Source organism: Phalacrocorax carbo, chromosome 1 (assembly GCF_963921805.1).
Source record: "Phalacrocorax carbo chromosome 1, bPhaCar2.1, whole genome shotgun sequence".
In the NCBI taxonomy this organism is placed as follows: Eukaryota; Metazoa; Chordata; class Aves; order Suliformes; family Phalacrocoracidae; genus Phalacrocorax; species Phalacrocorax carbo.
This window is the reverse complement of record NC_087513.1, coordinates 190,102,259-190,114,370: the sequence shown is the minus strand read 5'-3', so window position 1 is coordinate 190,114,370 and position 12,112 is coordinate 190,102,259. Positions and strand designations below refer to the sequence as shown.

The 12,112-nt window shown below is 37.5% G+C and overlaps 1 long non-coding RNA gene across 1 annotated transcript in view; it reads right to left on the bottom strand.

Annotated features, from left to right (window-relative positions):
* LOC135310157 (uncharacterized) overlaps positions 1 to 3,680 on the bottom strand; it is a 41,185-nt gene extending 37,505 nt beyond the window's left edge. The window contains exon 1 of the long non-coding RNA XR_010370379.1: positions 3,610 to 3,680. This is a non-coding gene — a long non-coding RNA (uncharacterized LOC135310157). The remainder of the gene's footprint in view (positions 1 to 3,609) is intronic.
* Between the last annotated feature and the right edge of the window lie 8,432 nt (positions 3,681 to 12,112).

The following is a 12,112-nucleotide window of genomic DNA, read 5'->3' as shown; positions in this document are numbered from 1 at the left end:
TAGTGGATCAGTAACTGCAATATTCAGTTCACCATTGCTGCATGTGATCATAGGACTCTGTGCATGATGCTTGAACTCCTTATAGTTCTTAACTGCTTGTTTACCCCTCTGTCATCTTCAATCTTCTTTTCTACATTGCCTGAATAGTTTGTTTCCAAAAATGGCAGCATGTGGGAACTTACAACATTATTTTTTGCTGTATCAAAACGTAGGGAAAATGCCAACAGCAAACTTGGAAAGTCATTTCCTTTAGGGCCTCAAGCACAGAGATAGTTCTATGGCTTTCTAAGAACTTTAGTTGATGAAAGATTAATTTCAGTGATGAACAATTGCAGAAATGATCAATCTCAGATCAAGGATCAAGTTCAAGATTTCAATATTGATTTTCTCCTGGGTTAAGAATACTTTCTAAGTGTTTGAGACACAATGCTAATTTTCTGTTACTTATGGTAATGACTCTGAATTTAGAATTTGGTTGCCAAAGGCATGTTGCTTATTTTCTTCTTTCTAATCCCTTGTACATATTTCGCTAAGCCATGCTTGGCATAGAGATGATTATAGATGTCCCCTGCTCACTTAAAATGATGTTGCTCTTCCACCACCCATGGGAAAATAATCTTTCTGAATAATAAAATTAAAAAGGCAAGATATTTTTCAGGCAACTTTTCCTAGCAGATGGCAAACAATTATATGTCTTTGATATGGACTTGAGAATGCTGTTATGTACTCAAGATTGTGTTTCACATTTGTGGAAAGAGATCTGCTGCAGAGTGATGTCAAAATTAGATGTCTTATATATGGTGTTTGCAGTCTAGTTAAAATGCCATTTTCTTTCTCGTTATGATTCGGCGGGGCCCACAGTTTATTATTCACTGTGTTGATTACCATATGGATTCCTTTGTTCCTCAAATTTAAAATCGAGGAATGTCTCTAAAGTAGGTTAATATTGTATTTATGAAAACTTTGTGTATCTGGCCAACAAATTTGCATATTTGTAGGAAGAATGAGATCATTCTCCACAATGTGAACATATATTTTTCTCCAACTGCCATGAAAAGAATGAGTTATCTGCCACTCTGGGTCCAGAGAGAGACTGTGAGGGGCAAGTACTAAGGGCAGTTGTTTTCCCTCTGCAGATCCAGCTGGGCAAATGTCTCAGCAGGCAAAAAAGCGTGACTTCTGCCTTAGATAAAAGATGCAAACAGATAAAATGAGGGACAAAAGTAATGGGCTATACCAGACATGAGGGTAGTTTAGAGAACAGTTCCCTGGTATGTTTTCCTTGGTAGCAAACATGGCTTAAGAAGTTCTCAGCCATCTTGTCTGGCTTCGACTGCACACCAAACAGCAACATGGGGGCAGAGAAGCCTTTTCCTTTTTTAATGGAAGATGGAATAGTGCACATAACACAAAAGAGAAAAGAGACTGAGTTTGTTTACTACTAATACAAGATGACCGACTGGGCTTTGAAGCTGAAATCAATTTGGTGAGATGTTTTTGTCTTTAGTATTCATATCCTGTTCTTTATCCTTGGATGTGTTGGCATATGTGAAATCTATAATAATGAAGTTTTCAACCATATGGAAACAGGACTAAAGGTAACTGAAAAGCTCACCTCTCTCTATTGCATAAACTGCATAAACTGCATAGATTGCAATCAATTGTTCCATAAACTACATCAATAAACTGTTCAATAAATTGCATTGCAATCATTAAAAAATTGCATATATTTTTCAGCTGAGATACAACCTTTGACAATGACTTTTCCTCCAGTTTTCTTGATCTGCAAGACTACAGCAATATTCCAAAGTTTTCAATCTGAAAAAAACCAAACTTCAGGCACATTGTTAAGGATCTTAGGGAAGAGCCTAAATCTGAAGGTTTTTCTTGTCACCAGCCTTCTAGAACAAATCACTTCATTTCCTTCTCACATTGTGGTTTACCTAACAGTAAGGAGAGACCGGTGAAAGAAGGCACCATGTTCAATTACCTTGGGTTGTCTGCAGTTCTCAAAGGTGCGTTGTGAGAGCTGGGATTATGTACTGGTTTCAGCTGGGAAGGAGTTAAATTTCTTTGTGGTGCCTTGTATGGGGCTATGCTTTGGATTTGTGATGAGAGCAGTGTTTATGGCAGGGGGGTGTTTCAGTTGTTGCTGAGCAGTGTCTGCACAGCATTTGGGCTGATTTTCTGATTCTTGCGCTGTCCTGCCAGCGGGTGGGCTGGGGGACACGGGAGGTTGGGGGGAGCACAGCTGGGTGGCTGGCCTTGGCTGACAGAGGGACATCCCATACTGTATGATGTCATGCTCAGCAATAAAAGACAAGGGGAAGAGGAAAGAAGTGGGGGACGTTTGCGGTGATGGCATTTATCATCCCATGTAACTGTTACACATGATGGACCGCTGCTTTCCTGGAGCTGGTTAAACGAGACGCTCCTTACCAACAAACAATATGAAATTTATACATGGGGTTTTTTGTCCCTGGAATAATGCACACAGCTTTACAGATTCAAATATGTAATGGTCATCATGACAGAGTGCAGGATGAACCCGATTCAAGTTGCAGATCATTCACTTCTGATCAGCACCCAGATTTTGTATGCCAAAAGGCTCTTTTGCTGAAAATCTGTTATAAGCACTGAGTTTCTCAGATTTCTTGTCTACTCAGCTTCTAAGTAAGATGGAAAAAATAATACAGTAGCAACTTTTTGGTGGTGGTTTAGCAGATTCTGTTTCTTTGATTTACTTAAGTACTAGGAAATTCAGAGAATGTAGAGACCTGCAGCACTGGAAGAAACCAATCATTAGCTGAACACTATTAGATCTGCAAAATCATGACTAGTTTGAGCTTGGATGGCAACTTAGGTCAGAACTATTTCTTATTTTGAGTAGGAAGTTCTCTTGAACAGAAACTGCTCAATAACTAACAAATTTAATAACTGTGAAGAGTTTTAATAATAACTAAATGTCTCCTTTAAAAATTATTTAACTACATTAAAGAAACATATATTGATACTGGTCTTTGTCTTTCAGAAAATGAAAGCATGAATAAATAATAATGAATAATGAATAAATAATTTATCCTAAAGTAACTGGACAATTCCACAGAATCTCTTTCTGTGATTCAGGTTTTCACCTCATTTCATGGTATAAGTAACTGTGAGGTGCTCAGGATAGATTTTATTTTGATAAGTTATTCTGTAAATTATACAATAGTAACCAACTCTATAATTTAGCTAGTGATAGAGCATCACTTGCTGTGTTGTATTTAAATAGCCAGTCACGGTATACTCTATCCTATGAATGTATTCCTTCTTCTTTGAGTATGCACATACATTTGACATACAAAAAATGTATACTAACTGAATTACATTAATTAAAATACATCCAGACTGATTCTTACATGCCACCTTGTGGAAAAACAATGAAATTTTCTTATCCAGCAGCTGATACTAGAAATTCTGAACTCACAAAGAACTGTTGGAAATTATAAAAATAGCTATTACAAAGAAGAATAAAACATTGCTGCAAGAAGATATAGCTGCTGATAATACATTTGTACAGCATCTGTTAGCTACAACAAATAACCAAATAGAAAAAAGAGTACATACTTCTGTCTGGGGCTTCCTCCCAGCATATTTTCACAATGGATTTCTTTAAATGTGGCCAAAATACACTTCAGAGCTGGAAAAGTTAAAAGGTGTAATTCTTAACCAATGGCCATAGAGGAAAATGTGTTTATCTAGTTAATCACAGAATCATAGAATCATTAAGGTTGGAAAAGACCTCTGGGATCATCAAGTCCAACCATCAACCCAACACCACCATGCCTCCTAAACTATGTCCCTGAGTGCCACGTCTACACGTCTTTTAAATACCTCCAGGGATGGTGACTCCACCACCTCTCTGGGCAGCCTCTTCCAATGTCTGACCACTCTTTCAGTAAAGAATTTTTCCTAATATCCAATCTAAACGTCCCTTGATGCAGCTTGAAGCTGTTTCCTCTCATTCTATCGCTAGTGACCTGGGAGAAGAGACCGATCCCTGCCTCGCTGCAACCTCCTTTCAGGTAGTTGTAGAGAGCAATAAGGTCTCCCCTCAGCCTCCTCTTCTCCAGGCTAAACAACCCCAGCTCCCTCAGCCTCTCCTCATAAGACCTGCTCTCCAGACCCTTCACCAGCTTCGTTGCCCTTCTTTGGACACTGTCCAGCAACAAAATGTCCTTCTTGTAGTGAGGGGCCCAAATAAGAGGTGGCTTTCAAGCAAAAATACAGCTTTGAATACAATATTTTAAAACCATAATTATGGTACCAGTGTTCTAATGTCACTCAGATATCCTTTATTATATTTGTATAGCTCCTCTGCAAAGTCCTATTAGTTCTCAACATAATCTGCTGGTGAAATATGAACATACATAGTTTACATATTAAGCAATGCAAGATCTCAGTATTAAATTTAAAAAGTATTGACTGTATGAAAATCCAAGTTCCACAAGAGAAATCAAAATTTTTTCAGGAGAGGCACAATCTCAGCTATTAGATATAAAACTGAAAATGTCTCCAGTTTTACTTTCTCCACAAATTTGCTGCACCTTCTCCAAGTGAACTGTACGGCCTTCAAAGAGGTAGCTGGAAGGGAGTATTTAATAAAAAAAAATGCCAGTGGGATTATTATGCTTTCTTCTTTGCTTAGATTAATGCACAGAAAGGGGAGTGGATATATTTAATATAATTCCTTAATTTCAAAGTATCTATGGGATAACGCTGACATTTAAAAAAGTCTACAAAAAATGCAGGAAAAATTATTCTCCACTTTTCAAAGAGGTTTTGACCAGAGGCATTAGAACTTCGTGTTTCAAGCACTGTTCAAACTACTCTTCGTACAATATTGATGGTATTTTTTGTCACATGGTTAATCACAAGCACCCAGGTGTCATCCCAGACAAGAGTTAAAAAGATAGGTAATACAATGGGCATCTTGAAGGTCCTTTAAAAGACCTAAGGCAAGTGATGTAGCACATCATAGCAGTGACTCAGGCTGAAACTGGAAAACTATGTGCTACCCTGTCAACTGGAATGACCGGCAAGTTCTTGTATTACACCCCAGATGCCTCCAATGAAATTAACGGAATAGTTCTGTGATAAATCAGAAGAATTTACTGGTTCAATAAGTGTTTAATCCTGTTTATTTTTCTGACTACCTTTGAAACTAAATCTGCATTATTTCTCCAAACCTATAAGTACTTTTTTCCTAATTACACATATTTGAAAGACTTTGTGTTTGCCTTATATACTGAGTACTAAGTAGGCAAATTATGGTAAATTATGGGTGATTTTTTTATTTCTTCACAAAAATCATGTAAATATAGAGTGAAACATATCTGATGTGCATGTAATTTCACACACTTCTTGGTATGGCCAGAGAAAAGATTTGAATTTCCCTATGACACCTTCATTTACTGGAGAGGGGACAGTTATGTGGGTTTTTTACTTGTATTTTTCATAACAATACATTGCCAAAAATATTCCAGTCTCCCAAGGGCTCTAATGAAAGGCTATGTGTAGGTTAATGGATTATATTGAAAATCCAGTGTGTTCATATGTGAAAGAAGGGGGTGTGTTTTTTCTTTTTCAATTTCTTTACATCTTTTATTCTCTCCAAACCAAATGCCTCACTAATGCATTTAGAGCTCTCTCCTGTTGAAAACAGCTGTGGCTCTAGCTGTGAAACAGCCCAACCTACTCAACACAACAGTTGCCCTTTTCCCACCTCTTACACTTGCCACCTTTCCTTCCCAGAGAACCTCTATCACCCAGCTGGCTGCACACAGAACCCTGAAAGAGTTTGGGGCCCTTTTCTGGCCTTCTTGGCTGGAAAGATAAATAATAATCTACAGCCTCCCCGAAGTCTGAACGTGCAGAGGAACAAACCTTCCTCTCTTCTGTTTACTGTGTTACTTAGCACAGATGCAGGAAAAAGCAAAACCTCCCGCAAGTTGGAAGGATTTCTGAGGAAACTGAGGAGGGAAAAGACAACATTTTTAATGCCAGCAAAATACAGACGAAGACACAGAAATCCTTTTCTGGAGGACTAGTGCACCAGTCCAAACGCACACAGCCTCCCCGGTTCAGCTGCTGGACCTACTGCAGAGGGAAATAATTTCTTCCAAAGCAGCTACACAATACTTTAGCATTTCTGTGCAAGTTGTTTTAAGTAGGCTCAGCCCCAATGCTCCTGAGGGGTCTTTTTTGAGGAGGTAGCTGAAGATACAAACTACAGAGATAATATATTCTTAAAAGGCTGTCTAAGAAATTTGGAAATCTCTTCTCAAGGCTACATCTTGAGATGCCCAGTGAGATTTGTCTGGAGAAAAACAGAAAAAATAATGTTTGAAAGACACTGGCTACATTTGTATATACCAATGATCAAAGCAGGAACTGTAGGAGGAAAAAAACTTTATGTATCTTAATTAATATGCCCATTAAATAAAATTATTATTTTCTAAGTGATGTGGAATCTTCAACCTAATAATTTGAAGTATAATGTACCTATATATTCCTCATCCTCTGTGGCTTTGTGTCCAGAATTTACAGCATTTAGTTATCAAAACAGAGACTAAATTCTCACAAACACCCACTCTAAACCTTTCCCTGGGAAGCTTTTTAAAGAGATTGACAAACACTGTATTTGCATTCCAAAACTTGGTTAAAACTGATCATCACTAAAATGTTTCTCAGTTGCTGCCTTCAGTAATTTATCCTTCTCAGAGAACCACCTAATGAAGAAACTGTCTGACCGTTGTCCTGCACATATTCCTTTCTAAATGCAAGCTTTTTCAAAGGGCTGTTATGTACCAGGGACCTGCGATCAGATCTGAAAAAGTGCTTAACCATTGCAACAGAAAAGCATGTAAATTATAATGCTATCCAGACAGTGACCTCCTTCCTGACATGTGCCAGATTATTTGCCCTGAAGTATTCTCCCATTGCAAAATCACAGAGTTGGAAGAGCTGCGCTATAGCATAAAAAGATACATTTCATTATGAAAGGCATTGCAGGTTTGTGAACAACAGCATGCCAGAATGGTTTCAATAAATCCCCTGACAATCATGGAATTGGGAAGGTGATAATATTCAAAACACAAAGCAGTCTCTTTACAAGGTTCAAGAGAGAAAATCCTGGACAGATATGAAACGATAGATAATGTCCTATTCAGCTGCCCTCTCTTCTCCCCACAATCGCTTACAAAGAAATAAAATGTAGTTGAAAAGTTTTGAGCCTGGATGTCTGTATATTGGGTAGATATTGAACTGACCACTAATAATAGCTTACTAAAGCGCACTCTACTTGCACATACTTTAGATGCTGAGTAATTAATTGCTATTTGAAATTCCACCGTCATGTTTAACAGCAGCAGGAAAGCTGGACATTAAATCACTTAAGTAAAGTCACTGCAGTGATTCCATACAGGACTGTAAAAAAATGGAAAATAATTTGAAAATAATTAAAATGGGTTGGTAAAATTATTTTCAAGGCCTGACCATGGGAAGAGTGCTATACTTTCTGATGAAATTCGGTAACAGTTTGGCGTGCTCGGATGAACCCTATATATATGTGAGCTTTCTGATTATAGTTTCTAGTACTACAGGGAACCTAGCAGGACTTTTCAATATGCTGAGCTGTTATAGATAGGTCTGCTGAAATGCCAGCTATCATTTGAATATTAGGGCTATTTTCCCCCACTAACTGTATGATTGATCATTCCTGTGCTCTTTTTTTCACATAAAATATTTTTAATGCAATGATCTTCAAGAAAACAAAACAAAACCAAACCACGTTCCTTGTATAAAATGATTACATTTATATGTAAGCTTTATTGCACTATAAACAGCAATTTTATAACAATCATACTGGGTGTTATTATTCTTACTCTTAAATCTAGCTACCTTACAAATTTTCACTTTCACTTGGATAAGCACCTCTAGTGTCTGTTAGATAAGTAATATTCCCCACAGAATATACTCAGAGGGGCTAAATGCCTTCCCAGGTCCTAGCAACACAGAAAGATTAACAGGCAAGGGAGGAAATTTGCTGTCCCTTGAAATACGACTTTGGATGCATTCCCTCAGTTATTAATAGGTTTGCCCATCCTACCTTCATCAGTGTGTTTTAGAAGATAACATTTTAACAGAACACTTTTTTTTTTAGCAATTCTGTCCTTCACAAACTTTCCCACTATAGTCTGGCTCTTTGAAACAAGTGATTTGAATCTTCTGTCATTAAAAAAAAGGCTTTTAAGTACTCACAACTCACTGCTCCTTTGATTCAGTCTGATGTTTCTCCCCTAAAAATCATGGTTGCTAAGATATGTCTGTCTGAAACACACACACTCAAGCCGCTCTCCCTTAGTCTATATTTACTGCAGTAGTTTCCAGGAAGCCAGACAGAATCTCAAAAACCCATTTTGCTGCACAGGCAGTTTTATTTTCTTCCTTGTTCACTCTAATCCCCAAGTCTTTTATTGCCTTCTGCCACTCAGCTGTAACTCCAGTCTGCATAATATGTTCTATGGTATTGTTGTTATATGCAACATTGTGAATTTATCACAATGAATCTTATATTTTACAGTTTACTAACTTCGGATTTTCTTGATTTTTAGAAAAGGTTGTCTATGGCTTAGTGACATTCTTGTGAATATTTGCTGAATATTCATTCATTGTGACATTCATAGAGAAAATACTCCTATTAATTCCATAGTTGGTTCCTTGTGTTGTGAATCCCAGTGGCAAAAACAAGGTCTGTGGGTCTCTCTATTACAATTTTTTTTCATGATGACTCATTAATTTGCATTAAAACAAAACTATTCCAACCATGTTTGGAAGTTTTTGCCCTAAGCAAACTTTTTCAAAGAGTTCAGTTCATGAGATCAAAGGCTTTCTCTGAAATAAGAGAAACAGCGCTTGGTTCCTTTGAACAGAGAGATTTTAATTTTTTTCTGTTCTACTTTCTGTGGGATAAATCTAGTGGATTAGGTCAGAGAGAACTGGACCCCTCTTAGCAGAGGCGAAGATATAAACAGGTAATACCTTGGAGATGTTTAACAATGAAGACAAGAAGCTTGAATTTCAAGCTGGAAAAAAGCACAAGAGTTGTGTATAAATTTTAGGTATGTTATTTTGACTAGACTAGAAAAGCAACATCAAAACCAAAATGATAGGGCAGATAAGCCAGTAAAGAAAAGCTTATAGGTTTAGCTTAGCCTTTGATTAGTCACTCCACAGAATCACAGAACAACTGAAGTTGGAAAGGACCCTGGAGGTCATCTGGTACAAAGCCAACTCAGAGCTGGGTCAACTAGCTCAGAATGCTCAGGGCCTTGCCTCAATGAGTTTTGAGCATCTCCAATGATGATTTCTCAGCCTCTCCAGATAATCTGTTCCAGTGCCCAATCACTCTCATGGTGATTTCTTTTTTTCTAATATCTAGTCAGAACTTCCCTTGTTGCAACGTGTGGCTATTACCTGCTGTCCTGTAGCCACGATCTTCCTAGAAGGCTGGGTCCACCTCCCCTACACCTTACCATTAGGTAGTCATAGGAAGCCACAAGGTTTCCCTTTCACCTTCTTTCCTCATGGCTGAACAAAACCAGTTCTCTCAGCCTCTCCTTGCACATCAAGTACTCCAGCCCCCAGCCATCTTGGCAGGTCTCCATTGGACTTGCTCCAGTGGTCAGTATTTCCTTCTGCTAGGGAGCCAAAAAGCAAAATATTGCCACCTCGCACATGTTGAACACAGGGAAATAATCACTCCTCTCAACCTGCTGGCTATACTATTGCTCATACAGCCCTAACACTTCCTTCTGCCCTTTCTATAAAATTGGTTTAATGATTATTCATTCCCAAATCTCCTAAAAATGTTCTAAGTAACAGTTGTCTCATTTGTTAAGAATGGGATATACTTTTATTATTGAAATACCTGGACATGATAAGCGAGTGGCCCATGTGTGTCTGCAGAAGAAAATGAAGTGTTTGATGGCAATATTAAAGTCTTTGTAATGAGCTATACATTTCAAAACATAAAACTCAGAAAAGACAGAGAAGAAACAGAATGGGAGAAACAATATCTCAGAGCTGATATGTTCAAGAAGGATTTGGACTAGCTTAATTTATACCTTACCTTTTTGATATAAGAAGAGATATTGGAGAAATGAAACTGAGAGGATGCTAATGGAAGAGGAGCTTTGGTGGACAGAGTGCCAAATCAAAGAGTTTTCATTGTAACATTTTTGTAATAGCACACAATTTGAAAACAGAGTTCCAGTGGCAAAATCATCAAGTGAATGAGAAGAATAATGGAAGTAACAGTGTTCATGCTTATTCCTACTAGGAATGTGACTTTTAATGTAAACGGATTTATGAAATTGAAATACCTCAGACAAAGTGGTTGTAACACAGATTATAGTTACATTGCATCGCGGAGACACCGTGTTTACATACACCCTCCACAATGCAACAAAAGAATAATCTCTGATATAAGTGATCATTTAGGACATATTCAGCCTGGTTTGATAATACTTATGAACTTAAGGAAAAAAAGATATGATAGCAGTGTGAAACCTTGCAACCAGCGTAACATGTTCTAGCAAAAAGTTTTACTTTCTACATTCAAAAATTCTTACCAAAAAGATTAATTATGTATTGTCCAGCACAACTAGTTTCAAAATGTAGCATCTTACATGTAACTTCAGGTGTGGTATCACCAAAACAAATATGGTAATTTTAATTTCAATAATGTAATAGACTACCTTTGTTCTCAGCTCATAACCCTGTCAATTGCTACTCAGATGATGAATAAATAATATTTCTAATTTGAATGTCCCCTGAATTCTTCACTTCTATTAAACAAATATTTCAATAGGAATGCAGGATTTAAATGCAGTTATATTAATTATTATGCATTTATATTCAGTCACAACAATATATATAAACACATGAATGTGTTGCTGCAGGTTTGAAAGAAATCATATCCCCCGTTATGCAAGTAACTTGGAAAAAATAAGTCACTACAAAAAAATGAGGCTTTTCATTTAACCTAACACATTCAGCATTGCCAGTGGGAATGAAGAAATCAAAAATGAGCAAGGAGTCTCTGCAATTTGCAAATGTGGAGATTTTTTTTAAAAAAAAGCTCTGCAGAGAATGATATACCACTCAGCTTAGAGTTTTCCTTGGAATTATCTATGCTTAAAGCATCTAGATTAAAATAAGGCAAGGGGACACAAGCTGGGAAGGTCTTTTCTGACTTTTAATCTATGAGAACAGAGCCTGGAGACCCTCATCAGAACTAATTAGCTGGACAACTCCAGCTTTAGGAGGTTCAATGGGGGACATGCTTAACTATCCAAATGTAATCCGCAGAGTCGCTGAACTGGCAGCACCCAGAGGCTGCAGGGTTCTGTGCCTCAGCCAGCTCTGCACATGCCTGGCTAGATCTGCAGGCAAGTTCTCCTTTCGTCTTCCCATCACAGAATCCCACTCAAGAGCAGGGCAGCTGGTATTTCATCACATGCTTTCTATGTCAAACTAGAGTAACAAGTTGAATTCAAATGTGCTTCAAATTTTTCTGCCATCAAAAAGGAAATAATTTTTAAAAGGCCATAGAAAACTACCACTTTCAGGACTGCCAGTCTCAGACTTCTGGAGCAAATCTAAGTCTTGGCTCAGAGTAATTTTCCAATTCCTAATGAGCAGCTATGGTATTGGTGTCAATTTTATTCGTTAAGTGACTTTGCTTAGAATGACAGCAGATATAAAATAATAAATTAATTTTAGTAAAACTAAGCTTTTCATGTGGATTTCTTATACCCCACTGCCATATCTTAGTTTCTGTCTTCCACCTTCGTTCTGTATTAGTATTCCCTAGCTCAGGGAAATATCACAAAAAAGATTATTGAATTTTGTGGTACTAAAATGTTGTATCTTGCTCTCTGTTTTGACGTTTTCTTGATCAATAAATTGTCAATGCAAAAAAAGACACAGCTATTTAACTTTCTGTATGCAAAGAAAGACTATGAGCTGTTGTGGGATTTCTCAAAGGCCAAGCAGTGAGACATGA